The sequence below is a fragment of the Oreochromis aureus genome, linkage group 20 (assembly GCF_013358895.1).
Source record: "Oreochromis aureus strain Israel breed Guangdong linkage group 20, ZZ_aureus, whole genome shotgun sequence".
NCBI classification, from domain to species: Eukaryota; Metazoa; Chordata; class Actinopteri; order Cichliformes; family Cichlidae; genus Oreochromis; species Oreochromis aureus.
This window is the reverse complement of record NC_052961.1, coordinates 35625574-35630262: the sequence shown is the minus strand read 5'-3', so window position 1 is coordinate 35630262 and position 4689 is coordinate 35625574. Positions and strand designations below refer to the sequence as shown.

The 4689-nt window shown below is 42.0% G+C and overlaps 1 long non-coding RNA gene across 1 annotated transcript; it reads left to right on the top strand.

The window, feature by feature from the left end:
* Positions 1 to 520: 520 nt before the first annotated feature.
* On the top strand, positions 521 to 3217 carry LOC120435114. The gene is made up of 3 exons (XR_005609525.1): positions 521 to 550; positions 1732 to 1848; positions 1942 to 3217. It is a non-coding gene; the product is annotated as an uncharacterized LOC120435114 (long non-coding RNA).
* The last annotated feature ends 1472 nt before the right edge of the window (positions 3218 to 4689 follow it).

Below are 4689 nucleotides of genomic sequence, written 5' to 3'. Positions count from 1 at the left end.
GTAATTAAATTAATTTAAATGGCCTGACAGGTGTTATATATATATCCCAGCTATAGCTAATAGCTAATGGTATTTTAAAACCAAAGTATTGGGTTAAAGTTACCTTGCTCCTATAAAAACTATGACCATTAAAAATCTTTTACCAATGTTAATGTCTAAAATAGGTCAGTTCTGTTAGGATGCTTGGGTCACTGACCCAGAGGCTTTGAGTTCATTATATTATTTATCATTTCTAGTCTTTGGTTTCTTTGTTAGAGTTCTGTCTTATGGTTTATGTCTCTGTGTTCTCTAGTTGCTGTCTCCCTGTGTTCAGTCAGAGTCTGTGTGTGTAGTTCAGTCTGTTATGTTTCCTGTTTTACTTTGGAGGTGTGTGTCTTATGTTAATGTGTCTGGTTTTGTTTCCCCTGTTTCGTCAGGCCTGATTTGCCCCAGCTGTGTTTCCCTCCTGTTGCCCATTTCCTGATTGCTCCCTCTATGTATTTAAGCCCTGTGTTTCAGTTTGTCATTGTCGTGATCTACCCTTATCTAGCTGTGTGTTTTGTCTGCCTGTGTAAGTTATTTGGATTCTTACTTTTGTTCTGTTTGAGTTCACGTCTGTCTCTGGAGTCTGCACTTTGGGTCCTTTTCCTGCCTGCACACAGCCGTTCCATAACAAGTTCCTCTTTTGAATTTATTGTATAACAAAAACTGTTTTTATAGCTAATGCATAACCAGAAATTGTAAAACGGTTTAGATGAGCTATTTCAAAGGTATGATATACAGAAAGATTGACCTCACTCACTCACTGAGATAAGAGAGTTTAACTATAAAATCCCTAAACCCAAAGCTAACCTAGAAAGACGACAACTTCGGAGGACATCGGACTAGGGCAGTGTGGTACAACAGCCAGGAGGCAGGAGGAAGCTTATGCAACCGAGAGATCAGCAAGCTGGCTTGATAGCCAAGCCAAAAGCTAACGGACTGATCCTGTCTCTTTTTCTGGTCCACTCACTGGACAGCAAGGTGGACAAGGGTTGGGGTTTTCAGGAAGTTGAAGAACTGTGCTGTACTTTGACTTTTGTGAACATTGCTAAACAGCACCAGATGTGGCCTTCCAGATCGATGGCATGCCACGGTTTGGTGCGTATCAAGACCATCTGGCAGGGAAATATCCAGGATGAGGACTCCTTGTGTACATAAACAAATGTTGGTTTTGGTAAACAGTCAGGGTGTTGAGGTCCTGAGAACATTTGACTGTCCAAAGCCAGCCACACTGTTTTGCAAGTTTACAGTAGTGTTTTTCACAATTGTTTACATCTAGAAGTGGTAAAAGTAGAAGTACAGACACGTTTATTATGAAATGCTCCAGTAAAAGCTCCACTGGGTTTTCTTGTGCTGCTGCTGCTCTGAGGGTTACTGCTCTTTATGGGTTACACAACTAAATTAAACATAAATGTTGTTCATTCGTGCTGTTCAAGCTGGTAGAGGTGCTGACTGAAATCCTGTACACCTCTCTTTCATAGGCAACAGTACCTGCCTAGCTTAACCACCATAATCACCCTCATCTATATCATTATAGGATCTTTACCATACAGCATACAGCTTCTTGAGGTGGCTGTTGTTGTGATTTGGTGCTATAGAAGTAAAACGTGAACTGAAATTAATTTATTTTAATTGAATTCCCCAAAACGACTGAATGACTAAAAGCTTTTGGCCTCATTATCATAATGTGCTTTTAACGGCTGGTTATAGCCTCGATAAAGGACAGCGATGTCACTGTGGAGCCACACCAGTATACCTACAGGAAAAACCATTCCACAGACAATGCCATGTCATCAGTAGTTCCTGCATGTTTCACAAACCTGAAAAGTAAGGACCTGTATATATGCCTGCTCTTTCTTTCTTCTTTCTTCTTTCTTCCATCAAAATTCACAACATTTACTCCTCTCCCATCATCTTCAGCACTAGACCTCCCCATGCTGGAGACGAGCAGCTTTTAATGCGGGCTCCAGCTTTGGTTACCTTGGTGTACATCTTTCTGAGGACCTTACATAGAGCCACAACACTGGACCCCTGGTTAAGACGGTACTGTCTCAGGAGGCTGATGCACACCAGATGGTTGGTGGAGAGGATCCTGTCCTGTCTGGCATGGTAGCTACTATGTGGTAGAGAAGAAGGCTAAGTTGAGGGTGGTGACAGCAACATGAAGGACGTTGGCAGCAGCCTCCCCACCATCACAGACATCTACAGCAGCTTCCTGTATCTTGAAAGATGCTCCTCACCCAGAATACACACCTGTCCCCTCCCATCAAGTAGGAGGCTGTGAAGCATCAGGAGCAAAACTCGGATTTTTCCTTGTTTTGTTACTCATGTTATTTTGTACTTTGTTTTATTTTAAGCAAACCACCTTTAGTTTATTTTTAGTTTCTGAGTCCCGTTGTTTGGGTCCTACTCCAGCCTGCAACACAGCCACGCTCACAAATATGATATGGACTAAGCAGACTCATGTTTGGCTTCAGAGGAAATGTTTGCCCAGCTTCTGGAATACTGCCAGGGTGTAGTTAATGCTAAAGACATTTACAACCTGTTCCCGGACATTTCCCAACATGGAATGTTTGGCACAAACTGTAGCCAAGCTGTGAGCCAACCTCCTTCATAACCTGTTTGATAAATTCTTGAGCTAAAATGCCCAGCGACTGTAAGTCTGGCCAGGACATCCCCAGAGACAGGGCTAGAGCCCCCAGTTAACTCTGGCCCCCTGGAGAATCCATAGCCAGAACAGCCACAGCCCCTGTCCCAAGGTAAGCTCGCTGGGTTCTCTGCTGAGCCGCCCCAAGCCACAGGTGCGCCTCCTTCGCCATCACCATTGCAGGCTGCCATCCAAGCCACTTGAGGATCTCCGTCACCATCATCAGCCACTGGCCTCCACAGTTACTCCGTCTCTGCTGATGGCCACTCAGCAAACCTCCAGAGTTTCTCCATCTCAGCTGTTGGCCTCCTGGCAGACCCCCTGAACTGTGTTGCGAGCAGTCCCTGCCTCTGAACCGAGCCAGTGTTCAAGCTGACTCTGATCTGCTCTGCCTTCTCTGTTTAGCTCCATGGGCCAGGCCCCTGGACTGTATTTCCTGTTTTATTTGAGCTCAGAGACTCTGTTTGTTTTGATTTTATTCCCAGTACACCCCCAAACCATCAGAGATGCAACCCTTCGAACTGAGCACTGATAACAAGATGGTCCTCTTTTCTGTAGTCTGGAGCATGCAGCATCCATGTTTCCCCTCCCCCAAATTAGATTTGTCTGACCGCAGAACTCTTTTCTTCTTTGCCTCCGTCCATTTTAAATGAGCTTTGGCCCAAAGAAGACAGCAGTATATATAGTACACATGCTGCCTGTTTCAGTTGCTCCTGCTTTTTTCTCCACACTTTAACTTTTCTTTCTCTTTTACTTATTATTTGGAGTGCTAATTTGTTTATGTTTTTCTCTTTTACGTAATTTCCTCAGGGACTAATAAAGTATTCTGATTCAGTGTGTGTGGATCATGCTTCTCCTTTGCATCATACACTATATTGCCACAAGTATTCACTCACCCATCAAAAATCAAGCACCTAGGCATGTGGAAATCTTTTACAAAGACTTGTGAAACAGTGGGTTACTCTCAGGAGCTCTGTGAATTCCAGCGTGCTAGTCAGGTCTTTGAGTCTGACGTCATCAGCTGTTTCCGGGTCCAAACTCCGCTTCAGCTCCCAAAGTCAAACTAACACTGTGGCATTACTGAGAGCTACAAACTGTCTACAAACTTTCATCTGTAATAAAATGATCAGTGTGGCTGCTTTACCGGGTGTAACAGTTAAGTTTAACATCCAGGCATGAAATCCATGAAAACAGGATTTATGAAGTTTAACAGAGAAGCTGTGCAACAATTTAATTCAGTTCATCCATTTATGAAATCTCCTAATATTCCACAGTCAGCCGTTGGTGGTATTATAACAATGCTGAAGTGAAGTCAGCCTTGAATTGAGTACTGATCTGTTGCCAGTTGAACTAATAACTTGCTAAATTTTCCCGTAGTGGCTTCTTTTTAGGACTACTCCACTTGTTTGTTCCCTCTGATGTTTTTCATGAGAGTTATATTGTCTCAGTTGAAACATTTGATATGTTTTCTGTGTTAAACAATGTGAATAAATTATCGGTTCATGAGATGTGCAAATCATTAGATTCTGTTTTATTTACATTTTACACTGTCCCAACATTTTTGGATTTGGGAATGCAGATGTTATTAAAAATGTGTTAGCATAGCTACTGTATATGGTTTATACATATATGAATTTTGGGCTTTTATATTTTTATCCATCTATAGTTAAATTCTTAGACAGTTATTGGCACCATGACAGACATCAGGCAATGACTTCCCCTTCCCTTAAACTAAAACTGACAAATTACAGTTGCACGAGCTGTTTCTTTCATTCTTTCATTGCCCAGTTTTCTCATTTAAAACATAGATTGTAGTTTTAGATAATTAGATTCATGTTATGGTTATAACTCAGTTTAGAGTTTCTTTTTATGGAAAAGTATGCAAAGGAGATAGAGCTTCACTGGAACTTGGTTTGCTTGAGAAATGAATGGTCACTGTTCTGGTATCGCAAGTTAAAAATAGACACAGGCTGGTAATGTTTGAAACATTCAGTGTCTACCAACAAGTTAACGAGTTAACT